Source organism: Notechis scutatus, chromosome 5, assembly GCF_049901735.1.
Source record: "Notechis scutatus isolate UNSWTSFEM ecotype Mainland chromosome 5, rNotScu1.2, whole genome shotgun sequence".
In the NCBI taxonomy this organism is placed as follows: domain Eukaryota; kingdom Metazoa; phylum Chordata; class Lepidosauria; order Squamata; family Elapidae; genus Notechis; species Notechis scutatus.
Window position 1 is genome coordinate 5,603,286 of NC_142013.1, and position 10,189 is coordinate 5,613,474.

General features: G+C 43.6%; 1 protein-coding gene across 9 annotated transcripts in view; it reads right to left on the reverse strand.

Moving 5' to 3' along the window:
• The window catches only part of TENM4 (teneurin transmembrane protein 4), a 559,913-nt gene that overhangs the window by 401,881 nt on the left and 147,843 nt on the right, over positions 1 to 10,189 (reverse strand). The gene's annotated exons all lie outside the window — the stretch shown is intronic.

The following is a 10,189-nucleotide window of genomic DNA, read 5'->3' on the forward strand; positions in this document are numbered from 1 at the left end:
GTAAAAAAAAATTGAATCCCACCACTGTAACCTACCTACCATCTCTCTATATCTATATCTATCAATCTAAATTTATTTTTCTCTCTGTCTCTCTATCTCTGTAGCTATAATCTATCATGTAGATCTATTGTTTAAATCCATCTATGTCTATGGTGACGCAGGAGTTAGAAGGCAATATTGCAGGCTGCTCACTGCCAGGAGTTCGATCCTGACCGGTTCAAGGTTGACTCAGCCTTCCATCCTTCCGAGGTGGGTAAAATGAGGACCCAGATTGTTGGGGGCAAGAGGCTGACTCTGTAGACCGCTTAGAGAGGGCTGTAAGTGCATTGTGAAGCGGTATATAAGTCTAAGTGCTAGTGATATTGCTTGGCAATGGAAATGGCTAGGCACGATTATCGTCACATAATCAAAGAATACCTGTTCTTTGGCTTCTGCAAAAAATGCCCGCAGTAAACAATGGATTTGCTTAATAACCGCCGTAAAACAGGTTGTAAAATTGGGTCTTGTATTGTGATAATCCATTTTATGAATCTGTAGACTTACAACCAAAATTGCCACGCTCCTTTACGGCTGTAAGCCAAGTATGACCTTCATTCTTCAACCTTGGCAACTTTAAGAGGTGTGGACTTCAACTCCCAGAATTCCCTAGCCAGCCATGGGAGAATATGGAAGGGAATTGAAATCCACACATCTTAAAAAGGCCCAAATTGAGACACACTCCTATTCTCCTTTGTTTTTGTTTTTTTTTGCCTGTTACAAACTCGTTTCTTCCCTACTGCCTCAAAATTAATTCCATCTCAACTGAATTTTAAAACAAGCAAGTAAGTCTCTAGCCCATACGTTTCCGCAACAGCCCTTCTTTTTAAACCACTGAGCAAGTTTCTGGATGCTTTCCAACGTCTCCCTTGGTTCCCACTAGATGCTGTCTGCCACCTGATTTTCTTTCTTTTTTAATGTGTTTTTTAATTAAGAAAAACAATTCGACAGGAAACTGCAGTGTGCCATTAAGCTCAGTCCCTAGCTTCATCTACATAACCCCAAAGCGGACAAAAATCAAATTTGTGGGTGGCTACAGCTTCATGCTTTCTTTGAATAAATGAGTTTATCTATCTATCTATATCTATCTATCTACCTATCTGTCTATCTATCTATCTATATATCTTATCTTATCTTATCTATCTATCTATCTATCTATCTATCTATCTATCTATCTATCTATCTCTATCATATCTACCTACCTACCTACCTACCTACCGTGTTTCTCACATAATAAGGCCGGGCCTTATTTTTTTTTGAGCCCCGAAAAAATGGCTAGGCCGTCTTTTCGGGGGTAACTTAATTTCCCCCCTTTCATCCTCATCTAAAGCGCCCCGCGGGCAGCCTCGCCACCAGCTGCTCCTAACGGGCGATCATCGTGAAGCGCAGAGAGCTCCCTACTCCCACCAAACACCTTTGCTGCAGACCTAAGACCTTTGGCACCTGCCACTATTGCTTTCCCTTCTGCCCATTCCGCTGCCGTTTGGAGTGCCATTGGAGCTGCTGCCGCTGTTTAGAGTGCCGTTGGAGGTGCCGCTGCCGTTTGGAGCTGCCGCTGCCGTTTGGAGTGCCGCCACCATGTTTGGAGCTGCCGCTTCCGTGTTTGGAGCTGCCTCTGCCGTTTGGAGCCGCCGCCGCCGTTTGGAGTGCCGCCGCCACGTTTGGAGCTGCCGCTTCCGTGTTTGGAGCTGCTGCCGTGTTTGGAGTGGCGGTGGTGCTCCAAATGGCGGTGGTGCTCCAAACAGCGGCAGTGCTCCAAACGCGGAAGTGGCAGCTCCAAACGTGGCGGCGGCACTCCAAACGGCGGTGGCGGCTCCAAACGGCAGAGGCAGCTCCAAATGGCGGCAGCAGCTCCAACGGCACTCCAAACGGCAGCGGCAGCTCCAACGGCACTCCAAACGGCGGTGGCAGCTCCAACGGTAGTCCAAATGGCAAGTCCCCCCACCCTTCCCCCTATTTTGCATGTTTTAAACTAGGCCTAAATTTGGGGGGAGGGGCTTAATTTTTTATTTTATGCCTAGAAAACATGCTGGGTCTTCCTATTGGTGGAGGCCGTATTGTTGGAGAAACACGGTATCTATCTATCTATCTATCTATCTATCTATCTATCTATCTATCTATCTATCTATCTATCATCTATCTAATCTATCTATCTATCTATCTATCTATCTATCTATCTATCTATCTAATCTAATCTATCTATCTATCTATCTATCTATCTATCTATCTATCTATCTATCTATCTATCTATCTATCTATCTATCTATCTATCTATCTATCTATCTATCATCTATCTATCTATCTATCTCGTGTTTTCCGCAAAATAAGACCAGGTCTTATATTATTTTTTGCTCCAAAAGGGCATTAGGGCTTGTTTTCTGGTTAGGGCTTACTTTCAGGGAAATACAGGTCTAAATGCTTCCATTTGGCTGACAATCTTAACTGGGGCTTATTTTGGGGGTAGGGCTTATATTACGAGCATCCTGAAAAATCAAGCTAGGGCTTATTTTCCAGTTGGGTCTTATTTTCAGGGAAACAGGGTGTCGGTGTGTGGGTGTGTGTATGTATACACACACACTTCTTCTACTCATCCCTTCCAGAGACCGTAGAACTTGATTTTGCATATTTACACACACACACACACACACACACACACACACACACACACACTCAAGCTCTAAGATATGGAAGATCTATGGAAGGGGTGCATAGAAGAAGTGTCAGATTACTCCTTTAATTCAGAATAACAGAGTTGGAAGGAGACCTTGGAAGTCTTCTAGTCCAACTCATTGCTTATTTATTTTTCCTCTATTTTTCTTCTCCTTGCTTTTCTTCCCAAACTCTTTTCCTTTGGAGGGTGAAATTGTACTCAAGAGTTCTCAAACAATAAATCCAAATGGGATTTCATGATGGCTCAAAAAAACTACACAATGAGATTTGTAGATTTTTTAAGTTTTCCACTCAGTTATCAGCCCTTATTACAGGGGAGTCCTCAACTTATGACAGTTCGTTTAATGACTGTTCAAAGTTACCATGGCAGTGAAAAAAGTGACTCGTGACCATTTTTCACACTTATGACCCTTGGTCAAAATTCGGATGCTTGGCAACTGGTTCATATTTATGACGGTGGCAGGGTCACGGGGTCACATGATCAGCTTTTGCAAACTTCTGATAAGCCAAGTCAATGGAGAAGCCGGATTCACTTAACAACCATGTAACTAACTCAACACATGCAATGATTCACTTAACAACTATGGCAAAGAAAGGGCATCAAATTGAGCAAAACTCATTTCACAAATGTCTTCCTTAGCAACATAAATTTTGATCTCCGTTGTGGTCATAAGTTGAGGACTACCTACATATTATCTTTCACCAGCGTATTGTCAACATGTTCTGAGCAAGGCTTCCTGAGATCATAATTAAGCACACACTTAGTTAAAACAACTCTTGCTTTATTTCAATGCTGAGAATTATGTTCATTCCCAGCCAGTAATGAGTTCCAAATAGTTCCTCGAGATAAGCACCCACCTTTATCTCCTTTGAATTGCTGCCAACAAGTAAAATGCCAAATTAATTGTAAAAAGCCAAACGGAGTACAAAGTCCACGCAGAACTTCAAGGTTGAATCCGAACAGAGCGACCGACTTTGCTTCCCGCAAAGGTTTCTCTACCTTTGCCTGCCCTTTATACCTTATGGGTGGGGCAATCACCTCCAAGCCTTACTCCCGAGTCGCCCCTTTTGTCGCAGCTGCTCTTGCCTTCTAGCAGCTCTGTGCACACCTGCACTGGGAACAGGCTCCCCTGGGTCCTCTGCCTTGCTGCTGCCAGACTCTGGAGGCTCCAGAGTCAGCACCCCACTCCCAGATGGTCCTGGCCCCATTTCTGCTTCAGATGCAGGACCCTCGTCCGAGTCCTCTCCAGACTCCCAGACTGTCCCCCATTCTTCCCCACTATCCAATTCTGCTGCCGTCTGCACAGGCTGCCGGCGAACCACAACCCAACATTTTATTTCAGGTTTTCTGATTTTGTTGGGGTTTTATTTGGAGATAAACAAGTCGATGCCCACAATTCCACGAAAGAAACAAAAAAAAAATGCAAATGTCTACAATCTGTCTTTCCTACCGCCCCTTCACTTTCCTCCAGATCAAATTTCATAATGGGCATAATACGTTGTGCTATCTAAAAAAATAAAAAATAAAAAAGAGGCTTTTCGTAAGGAAAGCCAGGTCGAGTAGAATGTATTACTTGAACAGGAGAGAAAGAATATGCAAATTTCATTTGCTGGATTTTCCCTCTCTCAGCAGGCAATCACATCGAGAAATAATATTCAGGATTAAATTGTCCTCTGACCCTTTCAGGAACTGAATACAAAATAATAGAATGAGAAGGAGCCTTAAAGGTCTTCTAGTCCAACCCTCTATTCAGGCAGGAAACCCTATCCCATTTCAGACAGAGGGCTGTTCAATCTCTTCTTTTAAAAATACAAAATAACAGGGTTGGAAGTGCTCTTGGAGGACTTCTAGTCCAGCCTTCTACTCAAAGCAGGAGACCCTTCGAAGTTTACAACGGCACTGGAAAAAGTGACTTATGACCATTATTCACACTTAAGACCATTGCAGCCATCCCCATGGTCTCGTGATCCAAATTCAGCCCGTCTGGCCACTGGCTCACATTTAGGACGGTTGCAGTGTCTTGGGGGGGTCACGTGATCTCCGTTTGCGACCTTCTGACAAGCAAAGTCAACGGGGAAGCCGGATTCGCTTAACGACCATGTGACTAACTTAACCGTTGCAGTGATTCACTTAAGAACGGTGGCAAGAAAAGGTTGTAAAATGGGGCGAAGCTCACTTAAAAACTGTCTCACTTAGCAACATAAATTTGGGGCTCAGTTGTGGTTGTATGTTGAGGACTACCTGTATTGACATACAGGAAGTCCTCGACTTACAATCATAATGGAACGCCATGGGCAAGTAAAGCTGTTGTAAAATGTGGTCAAGAGACTACAGGATGCGGCCTTAAATGCAGAAGGCCATGAGTTCAAGTCCGACCTTAGCCATGAAAGCCAGCTGGATGATTTTGAGCCAATCACTAGGAAGTGATGTGTTCTAGTAGTTTCACCTCAAGCATGAAAGGCAGCTGGATGACTAGGCCAACTCACCTCAGTTATGTGGTAAATAGTAGAAAGGAGAATTAAATATTTTTGCTGCCCTATCAATAACAACAACAACAACCACAATATACAAAAAAGTCTGGATAATGGATGGGGCAGTGCCTGGAGGCAGCAGAAGAGAAGAGAAAGAACTGGAGAAGATAACAAAACACAAAGACCTACAAATAGAAATAGAACGACTATGGCAAAGGCAAGCAAGGGTAGTACCCATAGTAATAGGCGCCTTGGGTGCAGTCCCAAAACAGCTTCAGCACCACTTGAACACCTTCATTGGCATTGACACATTTGCCACCAGTCAATTGCACAAGGCAGCTTGACTTGGAGCAGCTTCCATCCGCCGGCGATATCTGTAACACCATCAAACATCCAGATTTGCCTATCCCAGGTCCTTGGTAAAGACTCGACAGGTAGACAAAAATGCTAAACCCAATCTGAACATCTGGCTGACTGTGTGGTGATTTTTTTTAATTATTATTATTATTATTGTTGTTGTTGTTGTTGTTGTTGTTGTACACAAAAATGACAGTTTACACAGCAGACGAGATAACCACGCTCGGTTTCGTATCACAAATCACTAGTCGAACACTTCCCAAGAGTTTAGGACTGCGTGATGTATCGGCGGATTATGCGAGCAGATCCCAGTAAGGTGGCCCTTCTGCAGCTGACCAATGGTGATCTTGTCAGCGCCAACTGTTTTTAGGCACAGCACCCCAGTGTGCCGAGTACCACTGGAACCACCTGCACCGGTTTATGCCAGAGTCTTCAGGTGCCCCTCCACTCCCCATGGGGTGCCGCCTTGGCGTGGCGGGGAGGTTAACTATTCCAATGAAGCTGAGAGTTGTGTTGGCGGTAGTACCAACTACCAGCAGGTCCAACCATGTCAGAGAGGTCTAGGCTGAGGAGCAGACCCAACAACCATGCAATGAATCATGGTGAAACACAACCGAATGAAGCCTATACCGGCTCGGTCATCGCCCGGGTTAACAAGGACCGCGTCGGGTGCTGGGGAACCTGGGCATCCGTCCACAAGTGCGCTACAGGCCACGGGTCCCAAAACTGAGCAACCAGGGCATACTGGAAGCTGAACAACCTCATTACTATTATTATTATTATTATTATTATTATTATTATTATTATTATTATTATTATTATTATTATTATTATTATTATTATTATATCCAACCAACCAAGAAAGAAATAAAAATATATAAGGATTTAGGTAGGCAAATGGTAAGCCAAGAACTTGCTCAGATCTCACACAACTCAAACGTAAAATTAGATGTAAGCCAATATTCAGCAGTGCGTTTCCAACTTCTTGAGATGTCCTTTACACAGAAAAGGCAAATGAATGTCGAAGATTAGAAATTGGTCTTACGTCTCGCCGTGTTTAAATGTCTCTCGGTCAATTCTGCCACCCTGTCACCATTATACACATCCTCACAACCAATTTGCAAAAAGTGGGGGAAGGGCTCCCCCAAGAGCCCTTTAAAACAAACCCAATTTTATTCAGCTTATATAGAGTTCAATTAGCATTACCCTGGCGCCCGAGTAGAGGCTTCGTGGGGTTTATATAGGAAGAGGCCAAAGGACAAACACAGAGAGCAAGAAACCAGCCGCTGGAAATCAATAGTTTGCAGCGTGAGGCCTTTTGATTTTTAAAAGCTGGCTTAGCACAAGCCAAATCTCCGGTTAAAGTCAATCATGGATTGGAGCAAATTGAAGTTCATCTTTTTTTAAAAAAAGAAAAAGTGTATGGGCTGTATTTACAGCCTGACTGGACATCTAGGAAGCAGGCCTTTCAAACCACAGGAGTGGAAAGGTGGGCATTAGAGAGGATCAAATAAGTCAAGATGGCAGCCACTGCATGAAAAAATGTTAGGAAGGCACAATATAGGTAGTCCTTGACTTACAACCACAATTGAGCTCCATATTTCTTTTTTTTAAAATAAATTTTATTAAATACGTTGTTTAAAAACATTGAACGTGGTGAAATCATTTTTGACTTATCTTTTGGTCTTACATCTTATGATATATAATAAATCGGCCCACACTATGGCAACTGCAAAGAAGGCCCAACAGCGCCTGCACTTTCTGAGGTTGCTGAAAAAGAGTAGTTTGGGTGAGAAGTTGCTGGTTACTTTTTACCAGTCTACCATCGAGAGCATGTGTAACGGTGTGGTATGCTGGATGCTCTGCAGTGGATAAGAAGATGCTGCACAAAAAAATGATCAGTTGCTCTCTTTCTTCTTTGGAAGAGTTTGCGAAGACCAGTCTTCTCTCCAGAGCACTAAAAATCTCCACAGACCGTTCTCATCCTGGACACTCATATTTCGATCTATTACCATCAGGGAGGCGTTATAGGTGTCTTAAAATGAGGACTAATAGATTGAGAAACAGTTTCTTTTCCAAGGCAATAATTGTCTTGAATCAAACAGTGCATTTGTGATCTAGTCTTCTTCTCCTTCTCCTTCTCCTTCTCCTTCTCCTTCTCCTTCTCCTTCTCCTTCTTCTTCTTCTTATTATTATTATTATAATTTTTAAAACTCTGTAGTGTGATTGTGATGTGGTGTTTGGGGCACTGTGCTGGAGTAGCTTTCAATTTTCATTGTATTCGCGGAATACGATGACAATAAAGGTATTCTTATTCTTATAATATATATCTTATATACATTGATACATATTGAATCTTTATACATTTAGTTTTCCTTCATTACATCACCCGCCATCCTCGGTTTTAGTTTAATCACATGGTCTCGGATATCCCTTCTATAAATCCTATTTCTCTTTTTTCGTTTTGACTCCTTCCTTTCTGTTCCCACCAATAATAACATTTGTTCCAAATCATGCAATATTCTAACTCAGCCTTGTATTTCATCTCTAGAGTCAATCTGTCCATTTCAGCGTGTATCAATGGAGCCCCATATTTCTGTCGTTAAGTAAGTTTTGCCCCATTTTACGACCTTTCTCGCTGCTGTTGTTCCATGAATCACTGCGGTTGACAAGTTAGTAAACCAGCTGTTAAGTGAATCTGGCTTCCCCATTGATTTTGCTTCTCAGAAGGTGGGAAAAAATGGGATCCTATAGACCTTGGGACATAGCAACGGTCATAAATCTGAGTCACATGATCATGGACATGCTGACTGAAAAATGGTCATAAGCCACATTTTTCAGTGTCGTAACTTTGGAGAGACGCTAAATGAACTGTTGTAAATCAAGGACTGCCTATAGCAGTCCGCCATTTTGACTTTTTTGACTGCTTTCACCATGATTCAACTCCTCCCGCAGGGCGGCAGACTGACTATTTATCCTTCCAGATAATGACTATCCAACTTCTAATTTTGCTTGCTAATTGGTTTCACTGGTGACGTGCTCTTAGGATTAGGAAATACTTCCTAACTTTTGACCCAGATCTGCCTTCTAGGAAATTTAGTCCACAATCCAAACCCCAGAACCAGCTTGGCCGAGTGGTTAAAGCACCAGGTGGTTGTGATTTCTGGTCCTTCTTGTGTTATGAAAGTCAGCTGGGTGACTTTGGGCCAATCACCAAGAGATGGTGAGTTCTAGTCCCGCCTTAGCCATGAAAGTCACTAGGTGACTTTGGGCCAATCACCAGGAGATGGTGAGTTCTAGTCCCGCCTTAGCCATGAAAGTCACTAGGTGACTTTGGGCCAATCACCAGGAGATGGTGAGTTCTAGTCCCGCCTTAGCTATGAAAGTCACTAGGTGACTTTGGGCCAATCACTAAGAGTTGGTGAGTTCTAGTCCCGCCTTAGCTATGAAAGCCAGCTGGGTGACTTTGGGTCAACCACTAGGAGATGGTGAGTTCTAGTTCTGCCTTAGGCATGAAAATCACTAGGTGACTTTGGGCCAATCACCAGGAGATGGTGAGTTCTAGTCCCGCCTTAGCCATGAAAGTCACTAGGTGACTTTGGGCCAATCACCAGGAGATGGTGAGTTCTAGTCCCGCCTTAGCTATGAAAGTCACTAGGTGACTTTGGGCCAATCACTAAGAGTTGGTGAGTTCTAGTCCCGCCTTAGCTATGAAAGCCAGCTGGGTGACTTTGGGTCAACCACTAGGAGATGGTGAGTTCTAGTTCTGCCTTAGGCATGAAAATCACTAGGTGACTTTGGGCCAGTCATCAGGAGATGGTGAGTTCTAGTCCCGCCTTAGCCATGAAAGTCACTAGGTGACTTTGGGCCAATCACCAGGAGATGGTGAGTTCTAGTCCCGCCTTAGCTATGAAAGTCACTAGGTGACTTTGGGCCAATCACTAAGAGTTGGTGAGTTCTAGTCCCGCCTTAGCTATGAAAGCCAGCTGGGTGACTTTGGGTCAACCACTAGGAGATGGTGAGTTCTAGTTCTGCCTTAGGCATGAAAATCACTAGGTGACTTTGGGCCAGTCATCAGGAGATGGTGAGTTCTAGTCCCACCTTAGCCATGAAAGAATTTGGGTGACTTTGGGCCAATCACCAGGAGATGGTGAATTCTAGTTCTGAATTAGGCATAAAAGTCAGCTGGGTGACTTTTGGCCCATCACCCCAAGATGGTGAGTTCTAGTCCCACCTCACCTATGAAAGCTGTCTGGGTAACTTTGGCTCATTCATCAGGAGATGGTGAGTTCTAGTCCCACCTTAGGCATGAAAGCCAGCTGCCTTTAATACGGGCCAGATTGTCAAGTGCCAAAATGCAATCGTGTGACCATAATGGAAGCAGTTACTGTAACTTCCAAAGTGGTTTATAAGTAGCTCTGGGGAGGTCCACTGAAACGTTGAAGGACTGCTAAGAAACCATTGGTAAGTCGAGGACTAACCGTAGCAGAAATATAAATCACTTTTTTTCACTGCCGTTGTAACGGTTGCTAAACAACTCGTTGTAAGCGTACTCGTTTAACAAAACGTTCGGCGCATAGCTCAGGTAACTTGTAACAGGAACCAACTCAACAACACGCAATCAAAAGCCATTTTCGCATTGCTTCTGAAGTCA